The 19,718-nt window shown below is 35.4% G+C and overlaps 1 long non-coding RNA gene across 2 annotated transcripts in view; it reads left to right on the top strand.

Annotated features, from left to right (window-relative positions):
* Positions 1-19,718, top strand: part of LOC138702021 (uncharacterized) — a 248,757-nt gene that overhangs the window by 95,250 nt on the left and 133,789 nt on the right. The window contains exon 3 of one of the 2 annotated variants that reach the window (XR_011332769.1): positions 12,011-12,233. The exons of the other annotated variant lie outside the window; for it this stretch is intronic. This is a non-coding gene — a long non-coding RNA (uncharacterized lncRNA). Of the gene's footprint in view, positions 1-12,010; positions 12,234-19,718 lie in introns of those variants that run through there. 2 annotated transcript variants of the gene reach the window in all.

Raw genomic sequence — 19,718 nt, 5'->3', positions numbered from 1 at the left:
TAGTTAATATGAAGAACGTAAGGAAGAATATAACAAAATGGAATGTAATAAAATAATAAAAAAAGAAAACAAATATGAAAATTAAATAAAATTCACAATAAAAAGAGTATGATAATAAATTCATCTGGTGATCAAGAGAACAAAAAGGGGGTAAGGAAGAAAAAATATATTTATATATTTTTACAAAACTATCGCAGAGAAAAGAACTTATAACGGAAAGGAATCAGAATTGAAAAAAATGCTATTTTAGTTTATTTTTGAAACTAGACAATGTCCGACAGTCTCTGACATGTTGTGGTAGAGAGTTCCAGAGATGAGCTGCAGAGACGGTAAAAGATGAAGAGTAGAAGGATGTTCTGTGTTTAGGAATGGAGAGTGTGTTATGAGCGAGTATATATTTCGTGATATGAGGACAAATGTTGAAAACGAGAAGCTAAGTAGCTAGGGTTAGAGTTTTGAAGAATATTGAAGAGTAAAGTGAGAGAGTGAATAGTTCTTCGGACGTTGCAAATAAATCGAACACATGCATTATGAACGCGCTGTAGTCTGTCTGTCAGTCTCTGTTAAGGTCAGTGTAGAGTGTGTCACAGTAATCAAAATGAGGCATCAAGAGCGACTGCACTAAATTCTTCTTAAGAACCAACGGAAGGAAATTTCGAATTCTTTTTAGTGTGTGTAATTGCTGTTTCTAAAAAATTTCCTTACATATTTTACAGAAAATAACTGTCAGATTTTTCATATAATACTCACAGAAATTGCTTAACCCAAGATGATTAAAAACTAAGACCCTTAGGGTGCTATTCATAGACATTTCGCTAGCCCGCGCTACGAGCGTGCTAAACAGAATTCATATCATATCATATCATATCATATCATATCATATCATATCATATCATATCATATCATATCATATCATATCATATCATACCATATCATATATCATATCATATCATATCATATCATATCATATCATATCATATCATATCATATCATATCATATCATATCATATCATATCATATCATATCATATATCATACCATATCATATATCATATCATATCATACCATATCATATATCATATCATATCATATATCATATCATACCATATCATATCATATCATATCATATCATATCATATCATATCATATCATATCATATCATATCATATCATATCATATCATATCATATCATATCATATCATATATCATACCATATCATATCATATCATATCATATCATATCATATCATATCATATCATATCATATCATATCATATCATATCATATCATATCATATCATATCGCTAACATGGTTTATGAATACGAAAAACGTTAGTTTGCTGATCATCCACCGAAAGCCCACGCTAAGACTGTCTATGAATACGGCCCTTATGCACTACTTCTCCCTTCCACTGTTTTGTTCACGTTTCGTTGATCCTTGCAGCGATGGTGAACATGAGCTATTAATTTCACTACCACTACTAGAACCCATTTTATTATTCTGTTCCCGTTTATTGCAGTTTTATTTTGGGCACTTTTCTTTATTAAGAATTTATCCTTTATCAATAGTTACTTCGCAATCGATCACTGATCACAGTTACCAAAGAACTATCATCACAAGAAACGATCACTAAAAATGATAACGGTTACTTTTAAATTTCGTAACAAATATAATTGAAGAGTCCACTGCAAGAATGATGGATGTCACTTTCTTGTCGAAAATGAACCAAGACTGTCAATGCATAGCTTAAGACGTATAGAATGTACATAGAGAATTATATGGCATTAACACTGATAGTCATTGTCCAGTAATGATCGGAAAATCACAGTTAAGCTTTGAGCGCTAAACATTTCAAACTTTCAATTGCTTCTCCTGCAAATGTATTCCAAATGACATCCATCATTCTTGCAGTGGACTCTTCAATTGGTTACGAAATACGTTAAACCTTAATAATGATTTAACTGATATTATGCAAGAATACAGTCGAATACACTGTTAATTAAGCTGTTAATTCCGTTTTATTATTTCCGCTTGATAATATATTTTATGACTGTTACTGCCCGATCGCAATAGTTGAAGGATTCAGAACCATAGTGGGCCAAGCGCCATTTACTGAAGACGTAGAAAACAAGGGTCAAAATTATTACCATAATTCAATGGAAACATATAGCAAGTAATATAAAGTATACACATTAAAACTAAATGATATGGCAATCTTCATTAAACTGTGGTATTCACTTAATTTTAACCCTTGATTTCTCTATTTTTAATAATTGGCGCTTGGCCCACTATGGTTCTGAACCCTTCAATTGATAGATTTGAACTGAAGTGAAAAAAAATTTGAATCATGAACAAAGAAGTGGAGTCACCACTGCATCACGTGTGGGGATTTACAGATCTTTTTTTTTTTTTTTGTTATTTTATGACGCTCTAACTATTATGGTTATCTAGCGTCTGAGTGAGATGAAGGTGATAATGCCATCAAAACCGGCGAGTTGGCTCGGACGGTAGCGTTTGAGCTTCGCATTCGAGAGGTCCCGGGTTCAAACCCAGTTGCTGACTAATCTTACTGGAGGTTTTCATGGTTTTCCTTAGTCACGAAGGTAAATGCCGAAATGGAAATTTACATACCATGATTCATCACCGCCTCAATCACCAATATCATAAACATTAATCAAAATCTAAAAACAGTTACATGAACACAAGCCATTTACAACACACAATAAAAACAAGAACTCAACAATAGTAACAAAAGTCCGTCGAGTTAACTCTGTGGTAGCGTGTCTTGCCTTCTGACTAGCCGGCCCGGGTTCGATTCCCGGCGGAGTCAGAAATTTTCATGTAAAATTTTTACCTCGGGACTAGGGACTTCTAATCACTAGATTGTGCACCAGTATGCCTGGGTTAAATCCCAAATCTCTCCGCAGTGCATATGAAGAGAAGGCAAATGTCACTGTTGATAATGATTCGTCCGTGGGATGGTGACGTTAAGCATGTCGGCCCCCTTGGTGCTATTCGACAGGAGTAGGCTACGTCCTGACACCGGATTTCCCCTTCTCCCTTCCTCATCTTCATCATCATCCTCACCTATTCCCTACATTATACTTACACGAACACACATACACTCACCTAGTACATGACATTACAGATTAGGCCTACACATCATGCATAACGTGGCCCGCCTCAGTTGTGTGCAACTTGAAAATGGGTCACAGTCCTGCCATCTATCCGCAGTATGTGGAACCCGAATCACACACAATAGTAACAGCAGCATACTGGTATACCCACAGATCCTAAACACGTGATATGACCACAGATGTTAAAGAGTGTGCAAATAAACTTAACAAAAGAGAAAAAAAATGGCAGCGAGATTAGGCCAGGGTCTAGCGCCGAAAGTTATCCAGCATTTGCTCTTAAGAGTATACTGTATGTACGTGAACGACCACAAATATTATCAGAAAGTGCAGGCTCTAAATTTCCAAAATATTATAAGGAAATGAACTCACAACTGGACAAAAATTACAAGGTACCACAACAAGACTTATTAGAACTTAAATATCTGATAAAAGTATAAAAAAGGTTACTAACAAATTTTTCAAACCAATTTTATCAAAGTATGATGATGATGATGATCATCATCATCATCCTTCACGAATTAGGCCTCTGTAGACCTAAAAACAAAAAAATTCTGCAGTTACATCATTTGTTACCATTTGGTATCATTGTTATGGTCTCTCTGGCATCTTTATATTTTTCCTGCATGTAATAAAGATTTATTTCTAAAAATTGGAGTACTCTCATACATGTAGATTTGTTTATTTTAATACAATTAATTTTTTATTTGTCCTATATAAAATATATTAAAATTTGCATAATGTTTTGTGACGTAATTTTCTATTTTCAGAGAAATGGGCATTATTGTAGTCTACCTTTTGCATAAATGCATGTTAATTCAGTGTACAAAATTTCAGAATTCTATCTCTTATTGTTGTGGAGTTATGAAATAATATGTGTGAAAATTTTCAAATTTAATTGAAAGTAAAAAGTGAATTCTAAAAAATATTATTAGTAACCTTTTTTATACTTTTACCAGATATTTAAGTTTTAATAAGCCTTGTTGTGGTACCTTGTAATTTTTGTCCAATTGTGAGTTCAATTCCTTATAAAATTTTAGAAATTTAGAGCCTGCATTTTCTGATAATTATATTTGTGGTCGTTCACGTACATATACCCGTAAGGGATGGAGGGAAATCCCCGGAAAAACCTCAACAAGATAACTTGTCCCAAGCAGATTTGTTTGCTCTTCACCGATCTCAAATGCAGGAGGAAAGAAAGGGAGGGGGTATTGTCAGTTGCACAATATGTTCATAGTATTAGCTGACCCTCTCCGTGGTTTTGAAATAATTATTTTTGGCTTACGCCCTAGTTACGTAAGACGTCGTTCATCTTTCAAACAAATGAATAACCATTTTTTATCATAAGAAATCTCTCTTAGAATTATTTGGTATTAATTTTATTGTGTGGGAGTAGGACGCCCCTGGCTTTATAAGTTGAGGGAGGAAAAAATGCCTCGCACCCCCTCCCCCCGCCCCTAAGTAGAGGCGTATGCCTACTTATCCTCTTCAGCTAACCAATTACAACCATTCGGGAATGGGGAAAGTACTGGGTGTTCAGTTCAAAATGTGTCTTGGCTCGCTGTATGCCGTCATGTGGCTAGCTGATGAGCCTGGAGAATTCAATCTTCCTACACTTCCGCAGCTCAGATGTATAACCTAAGAGGCAGAGAAGTTGGCTAGCAAGTACGGCGTTCATTCTGAAGAGTACGTACCGATACGTACGGTAACGCCGGTAGTGGCAGGAATGTGAACTGTTTGGAAATACGTACTGTCGGGATATGGGGAGAGGGTTAAGACGATTACTTACGTATTTGTTGACATTAACTTCGACGGTCAACATGGACACGGAGCATTTGATTTGTGTTGTGGAATGTTACCGTACGCAACCGATGATAACAAATACCCTGCGTACGACTTGCCCGCGCAAAACACAGTTCGAAAGAGGTTATGGTAGCACACAGACCGTACAGACCGCCATCTGTTGCTACGACGTTCAAGTTATACCGTACACGTTCTCAAGTTCAGATTGAAGAACGCCTTAAATAATAGGCAACTTCTCTAACATATAAGCTGAAACTCGCTTCAAATCGGTGACCCAACAACAGTGACGTCATGACACACTTTGAAATGAACACCCAGTATAGAACACAGCTCGCGTGAAGAAGTGGAGAGGATCCTTCATCTGCCTCGTGCTTGCAGTGCTGAATTGGCTCCCGAGTGATTGATTCCTACCATGCGAACATTACTCTTTATCGTAACCAGGATGTTAACCTCTGACCTTCAATTAGTACTTGTTATCCAGTCATGCTACCACCGGTGTATTCATCTGTCAGATGAAATAGACGCACCTAACACAATAATTGACTGCCTCAAATTATTACATGCACAAGTTTTATTGTGCCTTCCGCTGTGGCGCAAGCTTAGCGAGTGTAGTTGCAAAACCAGACGATCGGGATTCGATTTCCGGTAATGAAATGGGACTTATTTCTATTTTTTTTTATAGCAGAAAATGTATGGATGTCTTTGATACTGAAAATTTGCACATTATGATCTCTGATAGCTGGCCCATCTTAAATAGACCTAAATACTAGATTCATAGGCTATTATTATTATTATTATTATTATTATTATTATTATTATTATTATTATTATTATTTTTATTATTTTAAATTGAAGGTAATTTTGAATTTTAATTTAATTTTATTTATTTATTTAATACTTTACACTTGAACTACAGTAGGCATTGCAGCCCGAAAGAGCAGAAGCTCGTGCTCGGGCGCAATTATTATTATTATTATTATTATTATTATTATTATTACCACCACCCTTAGGATTTTTTTTTCTCTAAAAGTTAGATTTTAAAATAGGCTTAATAAAAGTACGAAATAGGCTCTAAAATTATGTGTAATATTATCTTTCATCACATCTTGCTAAAAATTAAATAAACATTTTTCTTATACCTACTTCTGTATTATAGTTAAGTGTCTTATAAAAATCTTGGCCTTTGGAAATTGCCTTCAACAGTGGTGTAGGCCTATTTCCCTAGTTGTCTATACAGGATGTTAAAGAAAAAGCATTCAATATTTTGAGAGGTGATAGTATTCAAAAAAACAAGAAGAAAGATCTATTAGACACGGGTCATAAAATTAATATCATGTTCTTACAATGTTAATTTCAAAACCCTTGTTTCGTACGAAATTTAATTTTAGGACCCATGTTCGCTAGACTAATTTTTTTTCTTGTTTTGACGATTTTGATGAATACTACCACCCCTTAGAATAATGTTTTTTTTTTTTCAACGTAAATCCCAGAATTCATTGATCTAAGTCCACTCATTCTGGAGTAATTTTTTTCGTACAAGAAAAAAAGTAATTTTTCATTAAGTTTTCATAATAGACATTTTTTTTATATAATCCACAGTTTGAAAGATAGGCCTAGAAAGATAGTGTTTGCAGTAAAAAAAAAAACTTCATTTTTCATAAGCATTTCGTCCCTGTAGTCTTTAAACGTCAGGAGTTTCATACAGAAGTGAAATATCTCTTTTGAAGGAATGCCCTTAAAAGTTTGAAAGAAACCAGTGGCATACGCCAAATTTTGTCATTATTAAATTATTTTTACAATTTACATCATCGGTATTTTGAATTTTGTAGATTACTATTATTATTATTATTATTTTTATTATTATTATTATTATTATTATTATTATTATTATTATTATTATTATTATTATGTTACGGTATATTTATTAATTTATAGACTACTGTGTTCTAATAGAACATATTGATGAATATCCTTATAAAATCTTTGAAACGTAATTTTTTACAGCCATCCAATTTTTAACAATTTTTAACTTCTGTTTAATCTTCTATGATAAAAAATGCTTGTGTCATTATTAGGCCTACACTTACACAAAAAGTTTATATTAAAAATTTGAACTGTCAAATACACAAAATGTGAAACGAACGTTTCACAACAAAGTCAGAAGTCAAACTAACAAAATAATTAATATCGCTCTTAAAATGAGTTTAAAATCGACAATGCACAATATTTAACATCTGCACTGTAGAACTGTCACAACAACCTTTTCAATATGTTTCACAATAAGTTCAATTTTTTATTGTGTTGACTTCATTTTATTACAAAGTCAGTACTAGGTGGTAGATATCTCTATAATAAAGATAGCATGTTATAATATTCGAACGTGCCGAAGGGCAAGCACAGGGATTATATTGAAGGAGGGGTAGGACTATGCCTTATGTCGATGTAGATTTTGTTACTCTGTCAGTGAAAAATTAGAGAAGGGAAAACGATTATGGATAAAAAATACTCAAATCTGAATATGTCATTTTTTTTTAATTCAAGGGAGGGTCCAAACTCGGTAACCCCTATTCCGTTGTAAAAACTGTAGTAATCGTGTTTTAAGGGGGGGGGAAATCCCTAAATGTTCACATTTTTCACCAAGAATCTCTAGAATCTCTCCTTAAGAAGATCCTTAGCACATGAGATGCAAGTTACCCCATCTACAGTATAATGCTTGCCATTTCGCGAAGTTGAAGCGAAATTATTTTTATCGTTACAAAGAAAAGAAAACATAAACATTTTATTATTAACATTTTAAAATAGTCTAGGCTATAATAGATTCTTGCGTCAAATTAGGCATTTTTAGCTTGCATAAAATTGTCACTGTTACAACAGTCCATGAAACGTGTTGTTGATGTTTAGTCAATAATTGTCCGAAGATAGGTCTGAACCTCACAAGTGTTATATCCAAGAGGGCATCACTTATGAGGCAACTAGGCCAGGAGATAATGGGGTGGCCAGTTACTTAATATGACTTAATATAAGTTCATCTCTTCAGGTACAAAATAAGTTTTTACCTAAAGTCCGATGTCTAATCATCACATATTAATTTCGTGTAGCACGAGCGAGTTCACTTAATTCTAAGAAAGGATTTTTAACGAATGTTAGCAGATCTGTAAACGTATACATTGAGCCTTATGATATTCTTCACTGTCTTTCATATTACAAAAAGCACAAAAATTGCAGATGTAATAATAGTCATGGCCGTGACGTTGAACTTAGAGCATGCTCAATTGCTTCTCGCAACGGTACCTGCACCGAAGACCGTTGTCTAAGCAGCTCTAGGTGATACTGTTCTTGAAGTCCTCATCTCGCCATAAATATCACATAAATTACTTACTGCGAAATCGCTTTCTTCACCAGCGACAAGTAATTGACACTTCTTACTGCAGCTGATCATTAAGATTTGCAGCTTTAAGCACCGTCAGCAACAACAAACAACATTCAGCAGGAAGTACACCGCGTGATAAGTTCGGAAAAGTTCAAGCCATCACTTAGATGGGAAGTTATGTGCTTGTTTTATTTCGAGAAAGTTGGGGGCTAGAATATATTATTATAAAATCAGTGTTTTACTGGTTATTTTGATTTATATGGTTGTGAAACTTGTGTTTCTTCTCGCTGGGTGCAGAGGTTGAAGATGGTGTAAAATAAATAGCTTACGAGGAATTTGGACCATTGACCGATTCATTGGAGAAAGCTGTATACTAGTATCATATCCCTACATGTCATACAATTATTAGTAGACCTATAGAATAATAAATTCAGATGGAATATGACACACAAAACTTGTAATAGCACATTTCGGAATTTGTTTGCAAACTTCGGTTAGAAATGTCGATTTTAAGTCTTGCTGATAACGAAAGTGACTGGGGGTTCATGGATTCCATGTAATTAATAATAATAATAATAATAATAATAATAATAATAATAATAATAATAATAATACTTTATTGCTGGAACAAAGATACGTATTATTGTTTTTATATGAGGCGTTCCGTAAGAGAAGGGCGAGCCGCCAAGGGTCGAATTTTGTGTTTTTTACTCCTCCGAATATTTAAGACACATATCTGCTACATTATATTCGTTTAAAATGGTAAAATATCAGTATTTCCTTCGAACACAAAATAAAAAAATTATTATTCATTAAGAAATGTAGTTGAAAAAGTATGATAGGCCTATTGTAAACTTGAGTTTCAGCAATAAAATAAAAGAGAAAGAACATGAAGAAGTTAACAAGTTTATGAGTTATGAGGGAAACGCTTCATCATTGCACAGTGAACTGCCACCATTTTTAATTTTGAAAAAAGAAAAAAGTAATTTTTAAATCGTTTTTTTTCCTTCGTTGTTGATAACTCTATAGCATCTATTAGATGCTTTATGGTTGTGCTGACAGATGGAGTTACTTGTCAACAATGTGACGCTGAAACGTGTGTTCAGGTTACTGCCCAGCGACAGTCCCGATGTATTTTTATATTTGTGATGATTGGTTAATATTAACCCGGCACACTCACAATCACACTCACATTCATACAAATTTCCAGACACCCAGGGAATTCTTCTTCTTCAAGAAAAATTCACCGAGAGCCGAGCCCGGGAATCGAACCCGGGACCGCCTGATCTGTAAGCCAGCATGCTGACCAACAGACCACGGAGGCAGTCTTTTTTAATCGTAACATTTTTTTTTTTTCATATTATAGCAGAAGAACAGTGTTTTACACATATGAATTTTCATTATTGTACACGATACAGTAATGGAGGAAAAAATTGATGAATATTTCCAAAAATTTTACTGCTGTAAGCTACACCTAACCCCTTAAAGGTTAAAATTGAATATCAAAACAACCGAAATGTAAAATTAGTAAATTGCAAATATGCGATTTAGAAAAATGTTACTCAGTATATGTTAAAATCTGTTATGCATAGGCCTATAGTTTGTAATAGGAAATGTATGTATTTATTCACACTGCAGTGGGTATATACCCGGTGGCAGTGGTAACTAATTACACTCAATAATGACAATAATAAACTTATTAATTAAAAATACAATTAATAATAATACTAATAATTAATACTAACAATAATTAATAATAACAACAACAACAGGGAATATACTAAATTAAATGAAACGATCACTTAAAATAACATTTGAAATAAATCTAATTTGTATCTTAAAACTAAGATCGAACTAAAACCCACGAGTATGATATGTTCATGTCTGCACAAGTACCTTTCAAATTACACTCATTTCGCTGTCAACTCACTCACTGCAATGGAACTACGACACATTTCACTGATTCTATCCTGATTTCACTAACACTTCAAAAACATTTCACTGTTCAAATAGTATGCACTGCCACTATAAACTATAAAGCTTCACTGACAGGAACACGTTTCACTTACACAGCACACTTCACTGACACGACATACTTCTTCACTGATACAACACACTTCACTGACACAACATAATTCTTCACTGATACAACACTTCAATAACAACATATCATTTACACCCTTTAAATACTGTGTATAATTACCGTCTATTAGTAAGGTCCTTAAGCCTATTTTTAAATACATTTTTGGTTGTTGGTAAAGCCTTTAGTAAGTCTGCAGGTAAAGCATTCCAGTCCCTGATAGTACGATTAAGAAAAGAAAACTTTCCAGTGTCCGTCCTCTGCCGTCTTTCCCTCAATTTATATGAGTGGTCGTTCCTTGAAGAGTAATTTGGCGGCTGCAACCTATTTTTTATATGAAAGAAAACGACAGACCGAAGAAAATAAATCGGAGATAGATACGAGTAATAATGATAGTAGCTGTAGCACACGTTTCCAAGAAAATGCAAGTGGAAGTTGCATATTCTAAAGGGGTGTATTCGTATGGCCGTATTTTTAGCGTTCTCTCTGCCTGAGCGATGTAATCTCATACCCCCCAAGGGGAGAGCGCTGTAGTGGTAGTCCTGGTCCTTTGTACAGTATATTGGCTGTTGTTTTAAAGGGCGGTGCCAGGAAGATGTCAATCATCCTACCCTCTTCTGCTTGCTAATGGACGGGGGCTTAAGTACAGTTTAGTTATTTATCCACCTTATTTGTTACACTCGCACCAGAACAAATGTGACCCTAATTTTGTATGAATACTACCAAGCACGACAACTCGTAATTGGTTGTACTACTATAGTCTATTTATATGTAGCACATTACATTTTTCTTGAATAAATTCAAGGGAAAATTTGTTCCGGGGCCGGGTATCGATCCCGGGACCTTTGACTTAGCGCACCAACGCTGCACCGACTGAGCTACCCAGGAACTTCACCCGACCGTCTTTCCCCTTTTTATCCACGTAACTGGAGTGGGCTGACAAGCCAGAAACCCATATGAAGTGCACAGAAACTCTTTCTGACTTGAAATTGTGGCTTTCTGTTAACAGTTATTACTAGTAGTATTTATTTATTTAACCTGGTAGAGATAAGGCCGTCAGGCCTTCTCTGCCCCTCTACCAGGGGATTACAATTACAATATGAAGAATAAAATTACAATTAATATTAAATTTACAATTACAATTACAATAAAAATTAAAGTACGACAAGATTACCTGATTAATGAAAGCTAGATATTTTATCATGGAAGTTAAGAACAAAGAATATTTCTGTATTTACTGAATTACAAATTAAACTTAGAATAACAAAATTCTATAGTGATGAAATTACCGGATATTGAAATATTTTATGCTAGAATAAGATAACTACGTATTTACAAGAAGCCATGTCTGAACGAGTCTCAATTACTGACCAAGTGCCTAGTAAGTTTGCGTTTGAATTAAATAGTTATGTGGATAGAAAGGGGAAAAATTGAGACGGTGTCGAGTGAAGTTCCTGGGTAGCTCAACTTGGGCGCCCTCTGTGCGTAAAGAAGGGGAGTGACGTCACTGGGCATGGTCACACAAGTTACATTGGTTCATGGCCTAACCACTACATAACATTAGCATTCGGTTGTGACTGGTAGTGTTGTTGCAGCATTTGAAATTGTGTCGTTCTTGTTTCAGCACGGATTCCGGGTCGATGCAGGAAAAGACGTATTCTACGTGGAAAAACCTCTCCTTCACCCAGAACCTTCCAGTCCGTTTCCGGTTCCTCTACCAACTGAGAGCTACCTGAACACTGCATGGATGTGATAATTCAAGAAAATGAACAATTATATCTTAACTGTATTTTTGCGAATCGGTTAAAGCGTGTAATAAAAAAATTGTCTGTTTCATGACTCTGATTTTTAAATATATTTTGTTGCCTATAATTTTTATCGTCGGTCTTATAGGCCATTCGGTATCTCGTGAAATCTCCCTGCGCTCGTGGGGAAGGAAAAAGCGGACTGAGAAACTTCGCTCCCTTTCTACGCTTCCACTTCAAACTAGCTAGCTCACTTACCCCCCTCCCCACCATTATATTCTTACTATGAGCTACGGCGCATGAATGCATTTGGTTTCACGAGATAACGGATGATCTAACCGAGTTCTGTAACATTCTTAAGTGACAAGAAGACTTACAAATGGTATCATATTTATTTTTTCATTTATTGCATTTCATAAATCTTACATCAGTATTGTAGCTTTGAGTTGTGGAAGAAGTCAAAAGATATACAAAAATATGCAATATATATTAATTAAATTTATGCTCGACCATGCCGAAATGTAGTAATTATACACCTGGTAGCAGACCTTTAATGCATGTCATTAAAGTACACCTACTCATTAAAGGTCAGGTCTTTCAGCCAATGACGACCCAGGTTACAACTGTTCAGCCAATGACAGGTCAGCTTTCTACCGTTATAAAACCGAAAGTATCGATTATTCTCGGATATGCAATCGAAAGAGAATTAGCGAAAAGTCACGGAGGCTGGAAATCCAATACTATCTCAGAAGGTTATGTTCTGTTACTATAATAATCAGCGTTAATTGTAAATAATATTCAAATAAATTCAATTTGTCATCTCGTTTTTCAATGTCTAATTTAATTTCAATGTTATCTCTGTAGGTTCTTATGGCCTAGCAAGGTCAATGCGAACATGTTCCTCGGAAAAAATCAATACTTTCGCGTCTCCGCACATCTCACAACATACGGGACATTGGTCAAGGTCAGATACAAAGAAAATTAATAATACCAAGTTAGAAATATGGTCGAGCATAAAAAGTCGTATGAAACTCGCCTATAATGGTAATTAAGAAGCTCGTATGAAAATTATGAAACTCGCTTGCGCTCGTTTCATAAATATCCATACTCGCTTCTTAATTACCTTCATTATAGGCTCGTTGCATAATGTACTATTATAAGCATAACAATTTATCAGTTGAGTAGAAGGGTATGCAGAAATTTTGTTAATTGTGTTCTAAGCCTTTTCTTTTGGCCCTTCAAAGCTTTAAGGTAATTATCAGGGAAAGGAAGTTCATGCCCTAAAAACGTGAAGAATATGTATGCATTTATGCTGTAAAAATATATAAATATGCATTACCAGTCTGAGATTATTTTAACAGAATAATAAGGTATAGGTAACTTACGTTTAGTCTATGGATTTTGAAGTGCTTGCCTCACTGCTGAATGCTCCATTTATGCTGTTACAGTTCACAACTAAGCAGTGACGTATGTTTTCTGTTGTCATTCTTCGCCTGTTGTCCCTCAGCATAGCTTTGTAGCGCGAAAAATTCGTTCTACGTCACAAGAAATAAAAGGGGCTTGCACAAAAGCTGTGAGCTGTTCTATAGAAAATTTTGTTGGTTTTTGGGGTGTTTTTCTTTCGAGAATATCTTGAATTTCTTTAAGTTGATAATAGCCAGGGTTTTTGGAAAGAATATTTCCTGTTTTCTCTTTCACTTTATCTCCTACATTTCCTGGAACTGATGTTAAACTGGATATTGTTCTATCGAAATCTGCTAGACTGCAGTAAAGGAATACCAATTGCTAACTTGAGAGGCTCCCTATGAGGGCGTCATCGTTACGTTCAAAATTCATAAACATAAATTAGTCGTCTTTACGAGGTTACACACTTTTAAAAATGAGGGAAAGACAAATAAACGTACATAATATGCAGTTTCCTTGCATAAATGTTAAAATATGATGCTTTTATAAATAAAGGCAAAATACGCAATTTTATGGATAATAAAAGTAATATTATTGTATTCAGAAATTTGTGATTCATGTAGATAATCTTTCAGCATATTCACACAATGATAGAGAACAAATACACAAATGCATGAACTTCCTTTCCTTAGTAATTAGGCAGTGCATTGAAGACAATAATACATGAGTATTGAACGGTTTCTTTTAACAGCTGAAACTAACAGAGGGTAGATGGAGAACTGATTTGTGTCGTGTATTAAAATGATTTAAAATATAAAATTATAATTTTGTTTGTTTTGCAATTTCTGGCGGAGATCTGTTAGAGTATCAAGGAAGGAGAAAATTAGAATTAATATTATAAGACAAAAAAATATATTAAAATGCAAAGATCGCTTGTACAGACCCTACCAAAAGTTTAAGGACACCCCTCCATAAGTGATGTTTTGACTCCTGTTCTTATACTTATGTGAAAACCCTTGATGTTTATACAGAGGATTATATGACAATTTGTCTGTTATCAACTCATATTCATTCTGTGTTTAATTTCCTCTGGAGTGTCATTTATGACTGTTACTGTTGCTCCAAGGTACTTGAATTTTTCCACCTTTACAAAGGATGAATTTCCAATTTTTATATTTCCATTTCATACTATGTTCTAGTCACGAGACATAATCATATAGGCTACTTTGGTTTTTCGGGGTTTACTTCCAAACCTGTCTCCTTACTTCCTTCAAGTAAATAGTACATTATGCAACGAGCCTATAATGGTAGTAATTAAGACGCGAGTATATTTATGAAACGAGCGCAAGCGAGTTTCATAATTTTCATACGAGCGTCTTAATTACCATTATAGGCAAGTTTCATACGACTTTTTATGCTCGACCGTATTTCTAACTTGAAATTATTCATAAGTATTCATGCTATTCTTATCTGACTGGGAAGCAGAACTGACCTTGTGCAATATCTCGTAAATTGTGAGATGTGCGCAGACGCGAAAGTATTGATTTTTTCCTTGAAACAAATGTCATTGACCTTGATATAATCTAGGGAGTAAAATAGAGATTAATCTTGATATAACCTTGAAATTGATTTAGACATTGAAAAACGAGATGACAAATTGAATTTATTTGAATATTATTTACAATTAACTCTAATTATTATAGTAACAGAACATAACCTCCTGCGACAGTATTGGATTTCCAGCCTCCGTGACGTTTCGCTAGTTGTCTTTCGATTGCATATCCGAGAATAATCGATACTTGCGCTTTCATATTGCTACAATTGTGTTTTCTGATTGGTGGAACACCTGAAATTTAATGAATAGGTGTACTTTAATGAGGTCCATTAAAGAGCTGCTACCAGGTGTATAATTACTACATTTCGGCATGGTCGAGCATAAACATATTTACAAAACAGTAGATCGTAGTTGAACCAGTATTGGGTAGTGGTAGGGCTGTAAAATAAAATATATATAATACAAAAGTTTCGAATATTCCATCTTCTCCACACATCGCTCAGATGTAGTCATTGCCGTTCTGTCTAGATGCTACCTTTTCCACTGCACATGTACACATTGACTATGAAGACAATTAGGCTAAGTTATTGTATTCACACAAAGGTATGATTTGGATCCTGGTGATGTGGGAGTCTCTGAATTGCAGGAAACTGCCACTGTTGTCGTCGCCACCCATACTGCCAGCGGAAATGGTGGACCAGCTTGGCGTGGTCCTGTAATTTCTGTAGATTGAAACAATTTTTTTTCTTGCCATAAACCGAAGCTCGCTGAACTGAAAATTTCGTACGAAGGAAATCGGTTTTGATTTGCAGGAGATCTGTGAAAGAGAATGCGCCATTGTAGGGTCAAATAATCGTGTTATAAATTCCATCACAATTTTATGAAGAGATATCAGTACCAACGCTATCTTCTTTCCGAAAATGAAACAATGGAAATTAAGAAAGTACCGAAAATACATATGTTGGATAAAAAGTAATGGCAACACTGCTGTCACATGACGATGGTGCGTTCGAGAGCTGCCAGCTGTGTGGACATGAACAAGGACTGTTAAATGAGTTAATGCAGCCAGCGGCGACAGTACTCCATCAATCTGCTGCAGTGTGTAGAACGTTCACTTTCATAGGGATAGTGCGAGCGCCCTAAGACCATCCTTACAAAACTAGAGCAACGTTCCTGGATCAAAATTGAAATGGCACGAAGTCGTAGTGCACAAGAATGTTTTCAGGGACTGCGTGAAGCATGTGGCGATGCAGCGTTGCCATATCGCACAGTTGCACGAGGGGTTAAAGCGTTCCGGGAAGGACTTGTTGCACCGGTACCAAAGGAAAGGTGACGACTTTCTTGGACGAATCGTCGCTATGGACGAAACCTGGACTCGCTCGTATGATCCAAACTTGAAACGCCAATCAAATGAATGGAAGCATCCCGGATCTCCTCGTCCAAAGAAAGTGCGCCCTACACAAAGTGCTGTGAAGGAGATGTTCATTGTGGCGTATGACATTGATGGGGTAATACTGCACCACGCGGTACCTCCAAGGCAGACGGAAAACGCGGACTACTGGAACATCCACCGTACTCACCCGATATGATCCATGCGATTACGATCTTTTCACCAAAGTGAAAGAACCACTGCGAGGGACCCGGTACAATACCAGAGATGAACTTATCCGTGCTTTAGGGCGGTCAATACGGAACATCAACAAAAATGAACGCCCTGATGGTGTACGACGGCTTCCAAACATTTGGCAAAAGGTACTAAATAAGGGGGGCGACTATATAGAAGGTACGTAAATGTTGTACCCCTGTGAATAAAGCCATGTCAGAAATATCGAACTGTTGCCATTACTTTTTGTCCAACCCATGTAAATTCCTAGAAGTAATGAAGTTAGTACATAATTTGTCATAATTCGTGGGTGGAATCGGAATACTTTAGCAATCAATGTACGCAAGCATTGACTATAGTTTTTACACACTCGGTACTGGGCGCACACTGCTGACATAAACAAAGGTAGTACAGTCTGTTTATGATTGAAAATAAAGTACATGAATACATACCTTGTACATGCAAGATTCCGTCTTCTTCGGTTTCGTTGCCGGCATTACAATGAACAACAAAATACATCCGAAGATTTGCGAATCGAAACGTCCTGCGGCGATCACTCAAACAGTTTTTATATTTTGAGGACGACCGTTCAACATCACGGGATGTCAATGGTGAATGCAAATAATACGACTGGTGTTTCGACATTGCACTTGTACACGTTACCAAATATAGTAGAGCGTCTCGTTTAGGCACAGCGAAAACATAAAGTGCAGGTAACGTGTGGGGGAGGATGAGCCGTACGATAAACACGAGGGATGCACAAGGTTTTAGTCACAACATTTATGGCGAAGCATTAATTGAAATTATATTTTCCAAAAACACACAAAACAAAAGAACACAAATTGCATAACTTTATCATACACATATTTTAACAAACAAGGAATTGTAATGTTGAAATAATTCAATATAACAAATCTAATTTTGCTACTTATATGATGTTGCTTTCAAGCAGAATTTTTACGGTCATAAATTTCATTCTCTGTATGACTAACATAATATCACTGCCTGGATAGTTCAGTTAGTGAGTAAAAACACCATTATTATTAATATTGTAGTGTATTCTAAGTAAATAAAAACCTAACGAAAATTATTACATTCAAAATCGTAATAGTTCCTAGTTTACGTAAATGGATGCACTACTTTTCTTCCCTCCTATACCTAGTAAAATGATTTGTATTTTACACTAGTATCATCAAACTCCGGTCGTGGAAGGGGGTAACATAGTGTTTGCGGTTCTCAACCGTTAATCCAAAGGTATAGCCAGGTTAATATTAGAACTTTTAGTAAAAACAAAATGATGACTCGGTATTAAAAATCATATTTTAACTTTATTATATGAAAATACAACTTACGTATCCATTTTACAGTCACTGCACAAGAACGATGAATGTTCTAAACACAGATACTTATTACATAGACAGCATGAGTATCTGGTTTTTCTGTCTTTGCAAAATACATTGTCGGATATTTCTTTCCCAGACATATTCATCAAATAATCCTGAAAATCTTACCATATCTCTCGAATTGGTTTTATCATAGTTCTCTTTTTCACGTCTTGCTTTATTCTTGTCATTATTATCTTAAGTTTTAGATCTAAGAACAAAATGGTCGTAAAATCTAACAACTTTCTTCCAGCATGGAGTATTAAATCCATATAAAACTACTGTAAATATACAGGGACATCGTTTTATTTTTACTAACATTTTTAATATTAACCTGTCTATACCTTTAGAGAACCGGAAACACCGCTTGCTCCCCCCTCCAAGACTTGAGTTCGATGATACTGGCGTAAAACACAAATCACTCTACTAGGTATAGGATGGAACAAAAGTAGTTCATCCATTTACGTAAACTAGGAAATATCGCGATTTTGAGTTTGATAATTTTCATTAGGTTTTTGTTTAATCAAACTACAGTAAAGTATTAAAATGAGTGTTTTTACTCACGAACTGAACTGTCCATGTGGACGTATTCATTATGCAGTGTATATTATACTGTCTACAGCACATTAGCGTACAATATAGAGAATGAAGTTAACTTGAAAAATAATCATAATATGGATATTTAAACACATTTTTGAAAATGGTGGCCGTTCATTTCGATACAGGCTTCAGTTCTTTTGTGCATATTATCGCACTATAGACTATTGCATCTAATTCCAATTGCCAGTTTCGTCCTTCGTACTAGTAACTCATGTTGAAATAATTCTATACCTACTCTACGTACTGTGAATTCAATCTTCACTTCTGCCCGACCCGAAAATATAAAATTACTCAGACATGCTATCTACTGTCCGTCCAAGTGGTTATGCCGCAGGATTGTAGAAAGGGAGGAAATCACGTGACAGTTAATTACTTAACGAGGCGCTTTTATCTAAGTTAAATTAAACAGCTGTATAATATTACGTAAACGTCCAATTCCTAAGAGAAATTAATGTTTTCAGAAAAGAGCTAAGACAGCCCAGCTTTTACAGAGGGGCGAGCAGAAGCAGGTGGGGGAAATCGGGATGCGACGTAGGCAAACGGACAGTACCTGTGCGAAAATATGATTCAATATTGAAAGCTCTTTCGTCATTGGAAAACGCGAACATATTTCTGGAACGTACTATACCCAGTAACTCAGTACTGCTTACTATCTGCGGTCTTGGTTCTGTGTGGAGTTGGAACTTCCTTAGTAGAAGGGGTGGGAGTGAAGTACATTCAAAAACTCAGGTACAATAAAAATTGAAGTAAAAATAAAATGATGTCCCTGTATTTAAAACAATAGTAATAGTACTGACAATATAATAGTCAAATAATTGCAAAAGTATAAAAAATGTAGAGTTCGAAGAACACAAACTAAACGATTTTCTTTGCTGCAAGTGTGCCTGACTACAGGAGATGTTTCAACAGGAAGGTACTGAGAGTCACAAGTGATCAACTTTTTCTAAGTATCTGTGAGAAATGTAACAAAACATTTGCATCTGTGTGTCATAGGCCCAACCCGTGCACTGGCGGGCTAAACGAGCATTCCTCTTCAGTAATTC

The sequence above is a fragment of the Periplaneta americana genome, chromosome 6 (assembly GCF_040183065.1).
Source record: "Periplaneta americana isolate PAMFEO1 chromosome 6, P.americana_PAMFEO1_priV1, whole genome shotgun sequence".
NCBI classification, from domain to species: domain Eukaryota; kingdom Metazoa; phylum Arthropoda; class Insecta; order Blattodea; family Blattidae; genus Periplaneta; species Periplaneta americana.
The sequence above is the reverse complement of the archived record's forward strand: the minus strand, read 5'-3'. Positions and strand labels throughout refer to the sequence as shown.